Raw genomic sequence first — 10,871 nt, forward strand, 5'->3', positions numbered from 1 at the left:
CATGAAAAGGTCTATCATTTTCTCCTGAGAGATACTGGTAACCTGCCGTTCATGATCTGATGATACTTGCCAAATGCGCTCCAACGCAAACCGATTCGTCTCATTATTTTGGTTAGTTGGAGTCTTACTAAGGTTGCCCTGATTCTACTAGTGATTACCTTAGTAAAGGTCCTTGTACGTAACGGATAGTAAGCTGATTGGTTTTCAAGTCCTTATTAGTGCCTCCGCTTTTATGGATAATTTTAGCGTTCTTCCACGATTCAAGTGCCATCGATGTCATGAGGCATTGCATACAAGGGTGGTCAGTTTTTCTAGCATGATATCCCCACCATCTTTAAACGGATCTGCAGTCATCTGAACGCCCAGCTGCTTTGTCCGATTTAATATTCCCTAAATCCTTCTTAATCTTGTTCTTCGTTACCGGAAGGATGTCTGATTGCTCCTGCCAATCTCATTACCGTTCTGATTACTTCGCCTACTGTATAAATCAATGTAGAAGTCCTTGGTTGCTTTGGCTATCTTATATATCTTACCTCTCGATTTCTCATACATCGATTCCTTCCTTATTAGCGTTTTCTATTTACTGTAGAGGTCTAGAGTCTTTGAATGCTTCTTTTATTCACTACTTCACAAAGTCTAACTAAATCAATGTGTCGGTGCGTGAGTCGCTGGCAACTCAGACTTCGCTAATAGGATGGGAGGGCGAGATCAGCTTTCCAGGACACTTGGATCCCCCGTTAGACACGCTGCTTATAGAGCTTTGCATCGGGCGAGGAGGTTGTCGAAACGCCTCCTCTCTGGACTGTTGCAAACCGGTTCTGCTGCCGCCTCCACCGTGTTGACGTCAGGCGTACACAACAGCCCAGCGAGCAATACGGTGACGCCTAGGAGGCCATCGTTGCAAAGGTCTATATAAGCCACGCAGGCACGTTCATAAAAACGGGGCTTGATATCCACGTCGGCTGTCACTGGCGCTAGGGGAGAGAGTCCGAATTTGAGAGTGTGCGAGCGACACGCGGCTACTCACTCCGGAATAACACGTGCTTGTACATTGTCCAGTGACGGCCGCGACGGCCGCAACTGTGATGCCTGATACGCGCCATTCTGTCATTGGCTAAGACGCGCGACGCGGCGCAACACCACGGACGGACGGACGGATGGATGATGGATGGACATGAGGCCCAAAAGGGACAATGGGTATACGCTCGCTGCCGATGACGCGGCAGCCGGCGTCAACGATTAGTATTGCATGCTCGTCACTGTTACTTGGAAGGACTGGACGCCCATATGCTAGACACGCTAAACTTCGGGTAAACCCACTATTGAGGCCGCCACGTCGATGACGGTCTCGGAGTTGGTCTCCACAGGGACGACTTTATCGAAGACCAAGGTCTTCGAAGGACTCCATGGCGTTCAAAGTACCATGGCAATAAAATGATGGGACGTCTCTAACGCGAAACACGCAGGGACGCCAGCTACGCTTCAACTTGCCTTGTCAGATGAAAGGAAAGATGCACTAGGTGCGATCCTCCGTGAGGGCACAGACCTTCACCTGCGGCCATCATCTTCCTACGGCTACCCCAGGCAAGGCCTTCCGCACCGTTTGGGAGATTTTTATTTCGGGAAGCGGGCTTTTCCCATCACCGGGGCGAGGTCGCAGTGCCAATGCACCACGTCCGCACCACCATGGTGGGTCGAAGCCTTACACGAGCAAGTCTACTAATATCTCACTTCTAGTTTTCCGTTTTCTTCTTTGAAGACCACCATGGGGTGTCCCCATTCTTCAAATCAAAAGCTTCTTGCCCCCCAAATGGCGTTTCTCTCTCTCCAGGTGGAACAAGGGTTCCTTTCTGATTTTGGCCTTAACTTCATGGAGGCTCGAAGTCTTGTTTGAGTAGGCCGCTTTGCAGTGGGCCAACCACACGTGATAGTTGACCTCTGCCAGTTTCAAGACAATCTGCTTGCAACCTTCCCTTGTAAGCGGATTGAAGTAGCGCACGGTGGGGTACCCGGGGAGGCCGAACATATCTCTTAGACGCTCTAGGAGCACTGCGGGAATTAGGTAGTTCAGAAAGATGTGCTCCGCTGTCGCCCGGGTCATGCAGAAGAGATACAGGTCAATATGTCCCGACGTCGCAGGGACGAAGGCGCGCCGTCTGATTGGTAAGATGCCTATTGAGAACCGCCACATCAGGGAGGCTCGACGTGCATCGAGGAAGTGGGCGGTGATGTACTGCCAACTGGGTCTTTCTGCACGTATATGTAGCTTGATAGGCGGGCAGGGAGAGGAGTGACCATATTGATATATTTCAAGGACATGGTTCGTGGGTCAATGTCAGACGAGATCTCCTTCAGGTACTAAGTCCGTGGCTGCGGTTCGGTAAAATGATAGGGGTCAGCCTGCATACGGGGTGTTGTGGTACGGGGTCGTCTCAGTGAATGTTCGTAGCCATGTTGACAGGTAGTACAAGGCCATCGTTTTAGAGCGCAGCTCTTTGCACCTGTTCCTGTGTTTCGCGTCGTCGTCGCCATCGGCGTTGTCCCTCGTAACCAGCTCCACTTTCACTCCCACTTTCCTTCCTTCTTTTAGGCGCGAAACAAGTGTCCGGTGAACCAAGACGCATCAATCCCACGGCTTCTCGAAGTCGACGACGCTACCCTCCTTTTGTCAAGAAAGGAGCACCTCCGGCGCCGCACACGTGCACTTATCCCTCCGTGTGCGATATCCCTTCCCCGCGGTCTCACCCGTGCAGAGGAGGCTGCGCTTAGGAGGATCCGGGTCGGTGTTGCCCTTACACCAGCTGTAACTAGGACGTGGTCATACTTCCAACACTTACATCCTCGCCCAGGATGCCCGATCTGTAACAACGAAGATGTCGAGGCCGACATCCACCACTTGCTGTGGGACTGCCCAGCACTCAAGCCAACACGAATCCGGCACCTGAGCATAGCTGGCCTTTCAGCAACCGATCCTGCCTCATACGTCACTTGGACGCAGGGACCTCATCATCGCTCACTTCTGGACTTCATAAAATCAGCCAACCTTTTTCCATTCATTTAATCATTTATTCATCCTTCATCTCATAACCTACTGATGCCCTGAGGCAATAAATATCGACTAAAAAAAAAAAACAAGTGTCCGCAGAAACAAGTGTGACAGATACAGCGCCTTTCCATTCCTGTGAGCCAATTATGAAAGGCACGCTTCAGAGCTCAAGTGGAAGTCGCGACCACACATGGTACACACTGCAAAGAGAACAATTCATGAATAATGCGAGTGCCCACACAGAACTGCAGGGTAAAAGGTGCAGGAAGCGCGAAATCACACACTCACAAAGAAAAGCATAACATTTTGATGTAGTTTGCGTATATATAGCTAGTCACCACGGTAAAAAAAAAAACCTTCGCTTTTCAGAGATCGTTTCAGCATCAAGCTCTTTGGAGCCCGTTGCTGGGTTTCGCTACGTCGTCGCCGTCACCGTTGTCCCTCGTAACCAGCTCCGCAGGTGGGACACCGCACCACACAGCATATAGAAATAGATGCAGTACAGAAGGCATCAGCGGCGTTTCATATTGGTTGACAGCAAAGAAAAGCTGCAGTATCTGTCACAATTCTCCGCAGACACCTTGTTGTGGCTGTAGGAAGAAGGAAAAGAAAACGCACGGGCCTGCTACTGGCTCTGTAGCTGAGCCACCTTGCCTCGTGCGGACAAACGAAAGTACAGAAAAGAAAGAAAAAGAAGAGGGAGAGAAAGACGAGCGCCGCAACAGCCGTTGTCCACCACCTAAGCGGTGGCAGGTGCAATGACGGCCTACAACAGATAAAAATTAACGTGACTGGCTAGCCCCCGCCGCAAGCGGCATTGGTGGCTCCTCTCCGCGGACACCTTAATGGGTAGAGACTCCCCTGATAGGGCTGGGACAGGTAGGTCACCACCGCTTGCGGGGGGGGGGGGGGGCTAGCCTGCACAAAAATTTTATCTGCTGTAGGCCGTCATTGCACCCGCCACCGTTTCGGTGGTGGACGACGGCTGTTGTTGCGGCGCGCGCCTTTCTCTTCCTTTTCTTTCTTCTCTTTTTCTCTTCTGTCTGCACGAGGCAGCGGAGGTGGCTCAGCTACAGAGCCAGTAGTAGGCGCCCGTGCATTTTCTTCTCCTTCTTCCTACAGCCACAACAACAACAACACCTTAACCGAACTGTAAAGAAAATTAGGAAGGTGGCAGTGAAAACAGAAAGAAGTGCCGTAGTGGAAGGCTTCGGACCACTGCGCCACAGACGCTTTCACTTCACCGCACTTTAGTAGACCAAAGTAACGTTGGTCCAAAGTGCCCCTAGAATATTTTTCTTGTCTGCAGGGATGTCGAGGATGCTGGCCACAATTCTGAGGGTGGCAATCGGCAATGTATCGATGATGGCCTAAGCTGTCAGGCGACATTTTAGAACACCGAGTTTGTGGGGTTTGATGCTTAGTTACTCTTTAGCCCTACTCCGATTTCTGTGTGCTGGTCCAGCGGAATTGAATAAATATCCGAAGGTTCATGTCTCGCGAGTAACGGAGATCGATTGGATAGCCGTAGCGGAGGTGGTCGTGTTCAATGCCATAACAGTGGACTTCTTGTGATTAAGGCGAGCCCCACTCGCTTGGCAGTACTCCGTAATGAGTTCAACTAATCGCTCCGCTGATGTTGTATCTGGTACCATCACAGAAACTTCAGCCGCATAGGTGAACGCTTCGTTCAAACTAATCCCTCCGCTGATTTGTCTGGTACCAACGTCAACCTCATAAGAATGGTTTCCACCAAGGTCAGCCTCGTAGGTGTGAACACTTCGTTCAAACTAATTGGTACCACAACAGAAGCATCAACATCACGAAATGCTTTTCACCGATGACTGCGAACATCACTGCGAACATCACTACAGCTGCTCGTTTTCAGTTTTGCACGCCATTGCACTAAGCGCAGAAATCTATTAAATTAAATGAGGAATATCGCGTTTGATAGAAAAGTTGAAACTGATCTTTCCGTATTTATATTGATCGCATTTAACTTGTGGCGGTCTGTAAGAATGTTAGTAGAAACCCAAGCGCTAAATTTTACTGTAAGCCAATTTAAATATGTAGACCTAATTTTCAAATACTTTTATAGGTGATAGGTACAACTCATTTAGGTGAAATGTTAAATAATAATTGGTTCACAGGAAGGAAATGGCGCGGTATCTGTCCCAGTTGTTTCTTTGGATTTGGACATCGGCGCCGTAAGGGAAGGCGAGTTAAATTGAAAAGAGATAAACAGTAGCCGTAGTGGAGGGCTACGGAGTGATTTTGACCACATGGGGATCCTTAACTTGCAGACATCGCGAAAGAGGAGGTGGTGAATGGTTGCAGTTCCTGGCCCTACGGGGCTGGGACGGTCTAGCAAGCCACCGAATTTTATCTGTTGTAGGCAGTCATCGCACCCGCCTCTGCTTCGGTGGTGGACGGCGGCTGTTGTCGCGGCGCGCGTCTTTCTCTCCCTCTTCTTTTAGAGCGCAGCTCTTTGGCGTCCGTTCCTGGGTTTCGCGTCGGCGTCGGCCTCGTAACCAGCTCCACCCCCCTTGCATCCCCCCAGCGCTAGCAGCGACCGACTGATACCGCTGGATGCCGCTGACGCCGCTAGAAAGTCAAGATAACGTGACTGCATAAAACTGATTTATTTTAGAGGAAGGGAAAGGCGCGGTAACTGTCTCACTTGTTTTCTGTGGACACCGCAACCACGTCGTAAGGGAAGGGAGGATGGTGGGAGTGAAAGTAGAAAGAAAGAGGAGCCGTAGTGAAGGGCTACGGAGTAATTTCGACCACCTGGGGATCTTTAACGTGCGCTGACATCGCACAGCACACGACGCCTCTTCGTTTCGCCTCCATCGAAACGCAGCCGCCGAGGTCGGGTTCGAACCCGGGTACTCCGGCACAGTAGTCGGGCGTCTTACCACTGCACCACCCCGGCGGGGCTGACTGCACAGAACACCGTCGCCGCCATGCAGAAAGAGGAGGGGAGGGTCCCCCCCCCCCCCCCCCCCCCCTGTTCCTGTGTGGCGGATAGGGTGCTCTTCAGTTGCCAACGCGCCGGTTATTTCACGTAGGCCCCGGCACGTCGACGAATACGTGACCACCTTCCCACGGCTAGACCTGGTTCTTGGCGCTGCGGAAGCGAGGGTATCATATTGTTTGCGTCGGCATCGGCGGCGTTGTCCCTCAAACAAACTCCGCAGCTGGGGTTGACTCGCTATCGGCGTCAGCAGCATCAGTCAGTCGCTGCTATCTCTTCCCTCCTCCCTTTATCGCGTTGTCCGCTTTGCTGCGCGCGCTTCTGCCCCCATCGTTTGCCGCTGGGTGTACACGCCGCCCCCCTCCCCCTCTTCCTGCGAGTCTCCGGTTGTCAAAGCGCCGGCTCGAACTTAATTCCTTTCTTCGCTCCTCCTCCATTGCAACCCATGTGCGGTGGCAATCAGAGAGCCAGATCGGTGGCGGCGGATTTGCCTCAATCTATCGAAAAGGTGAAACAGCTTATTTGCTGCGCTCAAATTTCGCATTAGGAAGTAACGTAATCGTCGGTAATTTTTTCCTTTCTTCTCTATGTTCACTTCTGTCCACACGGCAGCGGAGGGCGCACGTTAAAGATCCCCAGGTGGTCGAAATTACTCCGTAGCCCTCCACTACGGCTCGTCTTTCACTCCCACCTTCCTCCCTTCCCTTACGGCGCGGTTGCGGTGCCCACAGAAATCAAGTGAAACAGTTACCGCGCCTTTCCCTTCCTATAAATAAATAAATAAATCAGGCAGCGGAGGTGGCTCAGCTACAGAGCCAGTAGCAGGCCCGTGCAATTTCCTTTCTTCCTACAGCCACGACAACAGCTTCGAACCCTAAGCGGATTGCGGCGAGGCAGGCTGACGACCTACCGTCCCAGCCCCGTAGGGCCAAACTGCCACCCTTCACCCAACCCCATCCTCGATGGTCGACATTACTCCGTAGCCCTCCACTACGGCTCCTCGTTCCACTTTCCTTTTACAGAGCGGTTCAGGTGTCCACAGAACCACTGCGCCTTTTCCCTTCCTGTGAATTAATATTATTAGTGGTAAGACGCCAGACTATTGTGCTGGAGTACCCAGGTTCGATCCCGCCCGCGGCGGCTGCATTTAGATGGAGGCGAAACGGCGTCTGTGTGATGTCAGCGCACCTTAGATTCCCAGGTGGTCGAAATTACTCGGTAGCCCTCCACTACGGTCTCTCTTTCCACTTTCACTCCCACTTTCCTTCTTTTACAGCGCGGTTCAGGAGTCCGCAGAAACAAGTGACAGATAATGCACCTTTCCCTTCCTGTGAACCATTATTATTCAGGTGTCCACAGAACAAGTGTGATAGCGCCCCTTTCCCATGAACCAATTATTTTATTAGCCGGCAGCGTCACGGAAGTTTTCACCTTGAACAACCTTGGTCAGACACGCGCCTTTCTTCTTATAAACCATTGTGCAATATAAAAGTAAAAATCTGAATCTTGACCTGGTTAGGTATCCACAATTCAATGGAGTTCACTCAAAAGCATAAGGCTTTGCTCCGCGGCAGTGGTTAAGATACCCTAGTGCCGGAGTACCCGGGTTCGAGCCCGACAGCCGGCGGCGTTTCGATGGAGGCGATACGAATGTGGCTGTAGGAAGAAGGAAAAGAAAATGCACGAGCCTGCTACTGGCTCTGTAGCTTATTGATTTATAGGAAGGGAAAAGCGCGGTAAATGTCACTTGTTTTCTGTGGACACCTCAACCGCGCCGTAAGGGAAGGGAGGAAGGTGGGAAAGAGCCGTAGTGGAGGGCTGCGGAGAACCTGGGAATTTTAAACGTACGCCGACATCGCACAGCACACGGACGCCTCGTTTCGCCTCCATTGAAACGCAGCCGCTGAGGTCGGGTCCGAACCCGGGTACTCCGGCACAGTAGTCGGGCAAGGAAAGATGCGCGCCGCAACAACAGCTGTCGTCCACCACCGAAGCAGTGGCGGGTGCAATGACGGCCTACAATAGATAAAATTCGGTGGCAGGCTAACCCCCGCCGCAAACGGCGGTGGCCTACCTGCCCCAGCAGGGCCAGGATCAGCCACCCGTCCCTGCCATGTCAGTGCACGGCACTTAAAGATCCCCAGGAGGTGGAAATTACTCCGGGGCCCTCCACTACGACACCCCTTTCTCTATCCGCTTTCACTCCCTTCCCTTATGGCGCGGTTCAGGTGTACAGGGAACAAATGCGACAGATACTGCGCCTTACCTTTCCTGTGAACCAATTATTCCTTCCTTTCCCCAAAACCTAATTTAAATAAATATTGAGAAAAAACCGCAGATTGAAAAGTGCATGTTAAACAGGCTATCACTGCAATACTCAGCTTTCATTCGATCACTAAGTTCAAGCCATGCCTAAACCCCCATAATTTTTATTAATGGAGATTGCCCTTGTCTGATATAGTGCTGCTCCCATCTGCCGCTGTGCACGTCTGGAACATCCAGAGGAATGGCAGAGAAGCTGTTCTGCAGCATCTGTGCCTGCAGAGTGCGATCTCTCCATCACACTGTGAAGCAGCAACTATACCTTACCGTTCTTGCCTGTTGCCAAATAGGGCTGCCCATTTAAAATCACAATAGGCTTCCACATACGCAGTCATGGTGGTAGTGAAAAGCATTTATATTCTATTTGCAGAGAGGTGACATGGCGGCACTTTAAAAAGGGCATACCCACATCGTTCCTTCCAGGGTAGATGCAATATTAGTGCTGGCTCTTTTGAACCATGCATTTTGGTAAATTTCTTTGTTGAAAAAACGGGCTCCAAGTAATGGTTCACCTATGAAAACTTTAAAGCTTTGCAGGACAAGCACTTCTTCAAGTCCATCGCTGGATAACGCATGTGCGGTCGTTCCTTTCACGTTCCACGATGCCTGCAAGGCAAACTGCCCGTGGTCTTATGCAGCCCCTAACACGAGCCGTTCCCGACGCATGCCTTCTAGACTTTGGGTACCTCGGGCATAGATTTCGCTTGCACTGTGTCTGGTGATGCGCAAAACTGCAGTCATGATCTGCAGCGAACATCAGCAAGTGGGTCACATGTACAAGGCGCAGTTGTGTGACATGACTGAGGCTTTATTTTCTGTAGCCTGCCTTTTCAGCTATAGTTTAAAGGTACAAAGTTCTTGAATTAATGGATGAAAATTAAACAGACTGAGAAACAGCTGTGAACCTATGTCAGACATGCACACGTGCAGCGTTTTCCAATGCCCAAGCTTCTTTCTTTGCATGCCATTATAATCAGTGCTTTGGTCGAAAAATAAAGAAACTTTAGCACTCGTTCGCTTTCTTGGGGCACCGCCCATAGGCAACCTGGTCATGGCCCAACTATGCACATGATGAGCCGTAGCCATGAATGATTGCCATGCTGTAGCGTACGTAGTGTTGCACTTAGCTTCCAGATGTGCGTGAGCGTGCAGTGGCCACGGCAGCTGGAGCGGTTCCTGATGAAAGGTCTTATATTACTGGTCGCTGTATGTGACCATTGTGAGACTCTCCAACTAATGAGTATCATTTGGAAAGGCCACTATATGACCGGTCGTTGGGATAATAGAGGTATTAAAAACTTAAAAATATTCAGAGGAGTCAACTACTTCGAAAGTGCTATATGAATCTGTTATTATTGGCCGACGCAACACAATCGAATCAAATAACAAACGCAATTAGCAAATGATCAGTAATTTAAAATATTCACGGAACCTTATGAGAACCAGATTGCCATTCCGCACTGTGAAAAACCGAAAAACGTATAGGGTGCATGTCTTTCCTTTGGCACAACTTGGTTAAAATTTCGGCCATATTGGTACAACAAGGTGCAGATGTCCCACCTTTGCAACAAGGGCAAATTCCCCTGCTAAACCGTTTGCTCAGGCATGATGCAAGCAATTTGTTACAATGTACTTAAAATGAATGGCCGGTGTGACGCCAGTCTTTGCAACTAAACAGCACCAAAGAAACAACGAAACAAATACCCACCAAGCGACGCTATACAGAATAATCGATCAGACGAACCGTAAAAATGCGAGGCTGCTGGAAGGAGACAATACAAAGCGGTGACAGCTGCTGCAGCATATGCCCTGCAAACGACCAGGAGGCGGGGGTGAAAATGCAAAGGGCGAAAGACATTTTCTCATTGGCAGCATTTACCTCTGCCTCAAGTAAAATAGCTGCAAAGTGCTTTTCATCTGAATATCACAATTAGTCAAGTCATTATAGGCTGCCACACACTGTGTAGTCAGCTGTAGCAACAAATGTAAAACAGAAAAAACAGCTGCAGAACATGTGACCTGCAGTGGGAGCCGCTTCATGTGCATCAGATGCATGCAGTTTTTGTTGCACTGCTTTTGGTTGCAAAGACTGGCAGCATCCTTGGATTGCAAGCAGCAACAGATTTTGTTTTGCCTCATTTGCTAGCCATGTCTCGCATACTTCAACTCCACCGATAAGGTTGTATTTTATTGCTCTAACCTTTATATTTTGAATTTTCTTTCATTCACCGCTCATTCACCTCCAAAAGGCAGTGTTTAGTGCCATTTCAGAATTGTGTCTGCATATCTAATTGAGAAACAAGCTGTAAATAAACTAGTGCCCATGAAATGCCTGATAGGTATCATTTGCTAATCTAAAAAAAATGCTTAACAGTGGCACCAAACTAATAGACACATGCAACTCCTGCGGCTTTGTGATTTCACTTAAGTCACTTAGGTTCTTTATGATCCTGAAAGATTTATTCTTCCAGCTGTTAATCCCAAATATATGTGCACACTACTATAATTATATATTATGCATATAAG

The sequence above is a fragment of the Amblyomma maculatum genome, chromosome 10, assembly GCF_055883805.1.
Source record: "Amblyomma maculatum isolate TAMU_Amacu chromosome 10, ASM5588380v1, whole genome shotgun sequence".
NCBI classification, from domain to species: Eukaryota; Metazoa; Arthropoda; class Arachnida; order Ixodida; family Ixodidae; genus Amblyomma; species Amblyomma maculatum.